The sequence below is a fragment of the Salvelinus sp. IW2-2015 genome, unplaced genomic scaffold, assembly GCF_002910315.2.
Source record: "Salvelinus sp. IW2-2015 unplaced genomic scaffold, ASM291031v2 Un_scaffold3212, whole genome shotgun sequence".
NCBI classification, from domain to species: domain Eukaryota; kingdom Metazoa; phylum Chordata; class Actinopteri; order Salmoniformes; family Salmonidae; genus Salvelinus; species Salvelinus sp. IW2-2015.
The window spans coordinates 17,580-27,443 of NW_019944499.1; the positions used below are offsets into that span (position 1 = coordinate 17,580).

The 9,864-nt window shown below is 41.9% G+C and overlaps 1 pseudogene; it reads left to right on the plus strand.

The window, feature by feature from the left end:
- Nucleotides 1–441: 441 nt before the first annotated feature.
- Nucleotides 442–9,864, plus strand: part of LOC112075512 (membrane-associated progesterone receptor component 2-like) — an 11,559-nt pseudogene continuing 2,136 nt past the window's right edge.

Here is a 9,864-nt window from a genome sequence, read left to right on the forward strand (position 1 = left end):
GAACCAAGATAGACCACGACCTGTCGTTTCAAATTGGAATAMATTTGGCATAGTGGGCAGAACAAGGAAGGAGGTCGGCACCTGTGCAATAATTCAATTTGCATTTTTACTCCTTCTAAACAACGTACCTTTTTTTGTACAYCTTTGGCAAAGGGTTATGTATGTCTACGAAACGTAGTCCACTCTGTTCGTAACAGATTCTAGTTTTGGAAACAAAAAACTGTATTGAGATCAMTGTTTTACCGATGAGAAAATTTGCAGAATGTCGGCCAAAATCCATCTCGTTCTATCTTCTCCCACTACCGGCCACTGGGCTTCCTTTCACTACCATTTTTGGTAGAGAGCGGAAACGCCAACCGGACGCTTCACATTTAAACATCTGGTGAAATATCTGTCTCRTTGTTATATCTGTGGTTTCACCAAGTGGCTGTGTTAATGTCAAGTTACTTGAGGTTAACCCACAAGGTTTACGCTAGTTAATGGCATTGCTACGTGACACAATGGGTTGGGCACAGCATGTTCAGMAGTCGAGTTGGTGCACCGCGCTCAAGAACTGCCAGGGTGAAAAATGCCCTAAAATAARTCCWATTTTCCGATTTTACTTCAAAACTACGGCAAACAACTAGGACAGAAGGTAGTATTATGAAACTGGACTCCATGGCGGATGCAATAAATTGATTTGCATCWGAAAAAAGCGTTGTTAAAAATGCCTACGAACGATTGTTATTTATTTCACAAGAAAGACCTGTCCTTAATCCTTACTCTAAATGGCTAACTGTGTTTAGTGCCCTTAAGAAACTGCTAATTGCATTACCTCGCCTAAAAACACACAAGTTGTCACTATCACTTCAACAAATAGCAATTTTCTCGCTTGTGTTTGTGTTGCTCCGCAGTGGAGCATGAGCTCCCTGAATTATTGACGCAGGCCAATCATATTTGATGAGAAACCCCAAATGGGCGAGTGTTTGTGGGCAAGGCGCTATCGACAATATGGCGGACGATGGAGACAGTACGAGTGGAGCAGTTGACACTAGTGGCGGGCTGGGGACTTCAGATGAGTCGGACGCGTTCAGTCTTGGCGGGATGTTGTTAAATTTAAGTATTTTAGTTTTAGTGGTTGCGATCTGCTATGTTATTTWTCGGCGATGGGGTAAACGAATTGTTGATGACGCGGCCAAAGGAAGCGAGGCCTCGTCTCTTCCGAAGATGAGAAGAGGTGATTTCACGTTGGAACAACTGAGKGAATACGATGGACTGCAAAACCCCCGGATCATGATGGCAGTTAATATGAAAGTATTCGATGTTACCACCGGCAAAACGTTTTATGGCCGAGGTAAGAATCCGTTAATGGAAAATAACACACTGGATGACATCGGTTGTTTGGGCGCAACAGTTAGCCTCGACTAGCTTGGTAAAGTTAGCCGGCTAACTCCAATAAAGCAAGTTAGCAGCTAGCTACCCAAGCAGTTATTTTAGTGTTTTCATTTAGCACGTTGGCAAACTAACTTAGCTAGCTAGTTAGTCTGGCACTTTGCAATGTTAGCATTGCAATGGCTTGTTAGCTAGTTTATTCTAGGTTGTAGTTAGACACGTGTGTATGTTTACTGTACTAATGTACGTTAGCTGGCTAACGTTAGTTGAGCTAGCTACAAAAGCAACGCTACACTGACGCATGTTAAAACTAGTTAACGTTACATCACTCAGTTAAAGTWTTACGGAAATGTCCACAAAAACCTGCATCAGAAGTTGTTTAAAAAAATTGAGTTCGCAACTATAGACCTAGCTAACGTTAGCTAGCTGGTGATTTAATGTTAATGTAACTAGCTAGCTCAAGTAAACTAGATAATTTAGCGCTAACGTTAACATTTGCGTAACTTGTTGTTACATAGGTAACGTACAAATGCAGATTAACTCGCTAGCTCGTTAGCTAAAGACTGATTGGCTTTTGCTTAAGCGGGGACCAAGAGTAAACTAACGTTAGCTAATTAACCTGAGCTATCTAGCTAGTTATTCCCWAAAGCGTGTCAAAACCAAGCCCCTGTTTTAGTTAGTGGTGGGGAATCGACTTCAAAAGAATCGACGACTTTTCCGTGTACTCCCATTTCTGGGTGTTAAAGCTTGGAATCGACTCCTAAGATTCAGTATTTTTTGCAAAAGAGGAAACCGTAGTCTACTTCGAACACACTCTCCCATCTTTCACAGCAAGCTAACGAGAGAGATGGGAGGGGCATAGGTAGKCATGTCGGCCACTAGGCTGACCGTCATAACCGGTCATCAAAAGTGGCTCCCGTTTGGCGCAGCGGTCTAAGGCACTGCATATCAGTGCTAGAGGCCTCACTGTAGACCCTGGTTCGATCCCGGGCTGTATCACAACCGGCCGTGAACGGGAGTCCTATAGGGCGGCGCACAATTGGCCCAGCGTTGTCCGAGTTAGGGGAGGCCTGTTAGGCCGTCATTTAATTAACTGACTTGCCTTTTTAAACAAAAAAGATATAGGCTATCGCAATGCTGTATTTTGCAATTTCTTGGCTTGCAATGACTCGTGCAAGTTCACTAAAGTAGGGGCTATCAATGAGTAGGCTGAGCTATTCTACACGCAACAGTCCGAAGACCAAACTAGTGTTGGTCATGGTGAAGAGAAAGCGGAGCAGGCGAGGGAGAGACAGCCAGAACCGTGCGTATAGGCTATATCTTGGTAATCTCGCAATGCCTCGTAAACTCACCAAAAGTATATTAAAGTATATATTAGGCTGTCAATGAGTGTGGCTAAGCAATTCTTCTTAGTGCCAGTGAATTGAAGTTGAACGTCACCAAATACATCAGTTTAATTGGGCCTAAATGTGCAATAAAAAGTATTGCCTATAGCTTATTTAATGAAACCCTGGCTGTCTGTTGGTGTCCCAGGTCAAGGCTCTCCAACTCTGTTCCTGGAAAGCTACCTTCCTGTAGGTTTTCACTCCAACCCCAGTTGTAACTAACCTGATTCAGTTTATCAACCAGGTAATTATTTAATCAGATGCACTAGATTAGTGTTGGAGTGAAAACCTACAGGATGGTGACTCTAMACAAACAGGGTTGGCGAGACCTGTCTTAGGCAATAGATCACAAAGCAGCATGCCGCTAAACTTTTGGGAAATGGCAAGTTCACTTCCTCATCTATAGTCAAGTGCAAATACTGTTCAGCTGCTCAAATAGAATGAGGAGCATTGTTATTAGGAAGGACATCTACCATGGATGGATCGCTATGATTATGATCACACTTTTAAATATTATGAGGAGACCTATACAGTACATTTGGCAGCCAAGCACGAGTTGTCAGTGTAGCGTATTATTGTCTAGACATGATGTATACAATAAAAACATCCAGGCTTCCGTCACGAGTCAATTTAATTTGAAAARATTAAGAATTACAGAGGGCAGTAAAAAACGAATCATGTATGAATCGTCCTCTGGAATAACGCACATGCTTGTATAATAATTACAAAACCGACGTCTAGTAATACCTGTCTGAACAGGGTATTGTCCCCCCACAACAAACGCGATCACAAACTCTGAACCAATTATATTAATTTGGGGACAGGTCCAAAAGCATTAAACATGTATGGCAATTTAGCTAGCACTTGCTAGCTAATTTGTCCTGGGATATAAACATTGAGTTATTTTACCTGAAATGCACAAGGTCCTCTACTCTGACAATTAGCGCAAAATCCATAAAACGGTCAACCGAATCGTTTCTAGTCATCTCTCCTCCTTCCAGGCCTTTTCTTCTCTTGACATTATAATGCGATTGGCAAGTAGCTGTTAAGTAGCTGGCTAGCTATTTATTTTCATGAACTGAAGTTCAGTTTCAATAGGTGAACAAGTGGCTACCTAGCTAATACTTACAAGGATTCCTAAATCATTGCTAAGAATGAAAACGACTGCAGTTTTTACTGGTCATTGTTTTCAGGCTGGGTGTATTGGTGCTAGCTACCCCAGAAGTTGCGGTCGAACAAATGATGCTTTATTACCAACGCGGTATTGTAAACACATCGTATGTGTCCGGTGTTTGCTGACTTTTTTGTACAGCTTTGACAGTGCTACTGTCTTTTTTGACACGCAAACGGCGTTCCATAGTATGTTGACACGGTTGATTGTCAAGTGCAATGAATTCCATTATCTTGGCTTTAATGGATTTCGCCTTTGAGTTGTCTGGCTGAAATTTTGATTGTTGACTGCTCGCTCCACACAGCAGACATGGTGGGCTAGTTTAGGAACGCCGTGTTGCACGTATAGCGCAACATTTAACGTGGCGTCATTACGTCATGTACCTTCGTTATATAGGTATGCACGTCAGCTTTGACATCGGGTGTTAAACTAGACATCGGCCGATACCGATGTTGGCATTTGTAGCTAATATCGGCCAATTTACGGTATGTTCACCGATATATCGTGCATCCCTAGTTTACACTGTTCCAAATGGTCAAATTATAACAATAACCCTCCTTTTCCCTTGATCTCCTTATTGTTATTATTATCATGTTATCATTAGTAGGCTTAGTGTAGCAGACTTGTATAACCACCATCAAGCTTTAGGGCTAAGAGCGCATCCTGTTTAGTCTTAACACCGTAACTTACTTGGGCCTAAATTTCAATACTTGCAGTGCATTCGGAAAGTTTTCAGACCTCTTGACTTTTTCCACATTTTGGTACGTTACAGACTTATTCTAAAATAGATCAAATAAAAAAGAATCCCTAATCTACACACACTACCCCATAATGATGAAGCAAAAACAGGTACTTTTTTAAAATTGGAAATGTACCAGTTTGTATCAGAACAGTCCCACTTTGACTTTTCCTTCACTACAACATGTACAGTAAAAAGTTGGGACACCTACTCATTCAATGGTTTCTTTATTTTTCATATTTTCTACATTATATAATAATAGGGAAGACAACTATGAAATAACACATTGCATTGTGTAGTAACCAAAAATGTTGTATTTTAGATTCTTCAAAGTAGCCACCCTTTGCCTTGTTGACAGCTTTGCACATGCTTGGCATTCTCTCAACCAGCTTCACCTGGAATGCTTTTTCAACAGTTTGAAGGAGTTCCCACATATGCTGAGCACTTGTTGGCTGCTTTTCCTTCACTCTGCGGTCGAACTTATCCCAAACCATCTCAATTGGGTTGAGGTCGGTGGATTGTGGAGGCCAGGTCATCTGATGCAGCACTCATCACACTCCTTCTTGGTCAAATAGCCCTTACACAGCCTGGAGGTGGTAGCCATGCTGGTTAAATGTGCCTTTTTMATTCTAAATAAATCACTGACATTGTCACCAGCAAAGCACCATCACACCTCCATGCATCACGGTGGAAACCACACATGCGGAGATCATCCGTTCACCTACTCTGTGTCTCACGAAGACACGGCAGTTGGAACCAACAATCTGGACTCATCAGACCAAAGGACAGATTTCCACCGGTCTAAATGTCCATTGCTTGTGTTTCTTGGCCCAAGCAAGTCTTCTTCTTATTGGTATCCTTTAGTAATGGYTTCTTWGCAGCAATTTGACCACTAAGGYCTGATTCACACAGTCTCTGAACAGTTGATGTTGGTGTCTGCTACTTGAACTCTGAAGCATTTATTTGGGCTGCAATCTGAGGTGCTGTTAACTCAAATGAATTCATCCTCTGCAGCAGAGGTAATTCTGGGTCTTCCTTTCCTGTGGCGGTCCTCATGAGAGCCAGTTTCATCATAGCGCTTGATGGTTTTTGCGACGGCACTTGAAGAAACTTTCAAAGTTCTTGACATTTTCCGGATTGACTGACCTTTGTCTTAAAGTAATGATGGACTGTCATTTCTCTTTGCTTACTTGAGCTGTTCTTGCCATAATATGGATTTGGTCTTTTACCAAATAGGGGTGGTATACAGAAGATAGCCCTACCATGTCACAACACAACTGATTGGCTCAAACGCATTAAGAAGGAAAGACATTCCAGAATTTAACTTTTAGCAAGGCACACCTGTTAATTGAAATGCATTCTAGGTGACTGGAAGCTGGTTGAGAGAATGCCAAGAGTGTGCAAAGCTGTCAAAGGCAAAGGGTGGCTACTTTGAAGAATATAAAATACATTTTGTTTAGCACTTTCCTGGTTACTACTATGATTCCATGTGTGTTATTTAATAGATTTGATGTCTTCACTAGTATTCTACAATGTAGAAAATAGTACAAATAAAGAAAAACCCTTGAATGAGTAGGTATCAACTTTTTACTAGAACTGTATTAGGGATGAAAGGGTTACCGGTTTCACAATAAACCACGGTAAAATTCCCGACGGTTAGTATTACTGTTTCAAATTTTAATTATCATTAWAACCGTGTTTGATTACCGCGGTTTGAAAAACTCACGGTAAATACTGTCCAGCATCAACTAAAGTTAGCAACAGTCTGACGCAGGCACAGCATGTAACGTGGCTTTTGTTTTGTGTGAAAACATGGCGGAAGGCAGTGRCAGCGCTCAGGAGATTTTTCAGCCTTCTAAGAGGACCACATCTGAAGTGCGGTCGTATAGAGTGCTGAGGGAAACTTCATCGAAGATGGTCACCCTGTCTGCAGAACATGCAACAACAAAAAAATCTCTGCGAAAGTGGGCAACAGTTCAAATCTCTTGAATCATTTTCATGACCACCATCCACTACTTTATAGCGAATGCAAGGTAAGTGAATTTTTAGCTCAATGCATGATGTGGGGACTTGGGAATGGGGGAAAATGTCATGGTTTGTCTGTCTAACTTGCTAATAGCTTGTCAATAATGTAAACGGAATCTTTCAGTGTTACCTACTCTTGTAATAAACACTACACGTTGTTCTGTTGCTGTGTGCGTCATGTGTCTGCAGACTCTATTCCCCCATTACACACGATAACACGCTATGTAGTTTAGTCACCCAACCAACATATTTTGTTCATTTAAAATCCGTCGACTTGGTTGTAAGTGTTCCAACAGGAGAAACACTATAGACTCCTGTACAAGACTCCTGTACATGTCAATTGTTGTGCTCATTGCAATTACTCACTGTCTTAAGACTTTGTATTTATGTAAATCGGGTCATTGCATATACTCAAATGCAACACAGAAGAAATAGCGAGTTAATAATAATTATAAATGTAACAACAATAATACATTTTCTATTCCCTTGTTTCCAGAGTGGGCGTGCTGCAGGCAAACCCAGGGATGCTACTGGTCCCTCATCTACAGTTGTGACAGACACTAGAGCAAGTGTTTAAAAGGCAGGCTGCTTATGCAGCCACGTCAAAACATGTGTAGTGCTGCTCATTTCTGTTTGTTTATTTGATTTGCTTACTGAAGGTTGTGTTCATTAAAACCTGCACTAGGGAAGCTTTCCTCATGGCCACATGATGCCATCTTTCATGTTATTATTTTAATGTTTATGCACAAAGTGCAGTGCTGCTAATTTAATTTGTTTGTTGGTTATCAATATAAAAACTTGTTGACATTTTCAGTGTATCAGTACTTTTTGAAACATTTCCAGACCATTTTAACAATACCGTGATACTACTGATAACCGGATCTAATGATACCTGATACTACTGATAACGTGATGCTACTGAAACCGTGATACTACTGATAACCGTGATAGCACTGATAACCGTGATGCTACGATAACCGTATGCTACTTGATAACCGTGATGCTACTGATAACCGTGATGCTTACTGATAAACCGTGATGCTACTGATAACCGTGATGCTACTGAGATACCGTGATCTACTACTGATAACCGCGTGATACTACTGATAAACCTGATGCTACTGATACCGTGATCTCGTGTAACACTGAGGTACTAGAACCGTGATGCTACTGACAACCGTGATTGCTACTGAAAACCGTGATGCTACTGATAAACCGTTGATGCTATACTGATAACCGTGATGCTACTGAAACCGTGATGCTACTGATAACCGTGATACTACTGACAACCGTGATACTACTGATAACCGTGATGCTACTGATAACCGTGATGCTACTGGACAACCGTGATGCTACTGACAACCGTGATGCTACTGAAACACCGTGATGCTACTGATACACCGTGATACTTACTGGACAACCGTGATGCTACTGATAACCTGTGATACAACTGAATAACCGTGATGCTACTGACAACCGTGATGCTACTGACAAACCGTGATGCTACTGATAACGTGATGCTACTGATAACCGTGATGCTACTGACAACCGTGATGCTTACTGATAACCGTGATGCTACTGATAACCGTGAGCACTGAAACCGTGATGCTACTGATAACCGTGATGCTACTGATAAACCTTGATGCTATGATAACCGTTGATGCTACTGACAACAACTGGTGATACTACTGACAACCGTGATAATTTGTCACTATAGTCGTGATATGAAATGTTCATTCCGTTTCATCTCTATACTGTATTAAATATAAAAACGATACCAGACTTACATAAGTATTCAGACCCTTTGCTCTGAGACTTGAAATTGAGCTCMGGTGCATCCTGTTTCCATTGATCATCCTTGATGTTTCTACAACTTGATTGGAGCACACCTGTGTTAAATTCAATTGATGGGACATGATTTGGAAAGGCACACACCTGTCTATATAAGGTACCACAGTTGACAGTGCATGTTAGAGTAAAAACCAAACAATGAGGTCGAAGGAATGGTCAGTAGAGCTCCGAGACAGGATTGTGCAGCATTGATGGTCCCCAGTGGCCTCCATCATTCTTAAATGGAAGAAGTTTGGAACCACCAAGACTCTTCCTAGAGCTGGCTGCCCGGCCAAACTGAGCAATCKGGGGAGAAAGGCCTTGGTCAGGGAGGTGACCAGGAACCGGACGGTCACTCCGACAGAGCTCCCCTGTTCCTCTGTGAAAATGGGAGAACCTTCCAGAAGGACAACCATCTCTGCAGTACTCCACGTATCGGGCCAGACGGAAGCCACTTCTCAGTTAAAGGCACATGACAGCCCGCTTGGAGTTTGCCAAAAGGCACCTGAAGGACTCAGACCATTAGATTCAAGATTCGGTGAAGCATGGTGGTGGCAGTATCATGCCTGCCAGGATTTTTTTCAGCGGCAGGGACTGGGAGACTCATCGGGAAAGATGAACAGAAAAGTAAATGACTGTAAATGACTTAAATGTAAATGTAAGTACAGAGATCCTTGATGAAAACCTGCTCAGGACCTTAGACTGGGGCAAAGGTTCACCTTCCAACAGGACAACACARCCAAGACCACGCAGGAATGGCTTCAGGACAAGTCTCAATGTCCTTGAGTGGCCCAGCCAAAGCCCAGACTTGAACCCAATCGAACATCACTGGAGAGACCTGAAAATAGCTGTGCAGCAACACTCCCCATCCAACCTGACAGAGCTTGAGGGGATCTGCAGAGAAGCATGGGAGAAATTCCCCAAATACAGGTGTGACGGGCTTATAGCGCCATACCCAAGAAGACAAGGCTGTAATCGCTGCCAAAAGTGCGTCAAAGTACTGAGTAAAGGGTCTGAATACTTAAGTAATCAGACAGTGTTTTTGCTGTCTGATTATTGGGTAGTGTGTAGATTCAGCATGGGGGTTCATCCGTTTGATTAAGGCTAATGTAACAAAATGTGGAAAAAGGGAAGGGGTCTGAATACTTTCCCAATGCACTGTATGTACATTTATTTTGTATTTTCTTTGTTAGACATAAGATAGTAACACCAGGAAATCAGCTCCAAGTGAATTTAATTTTGGAACTCTAACCAAGTATTTCCATGTGATCGTATGCAAATGTAAGCAAGGTTTGAAATTAAAATATAATCAAATATCTGTTTGGGCTTCTTGTGGTCAATTT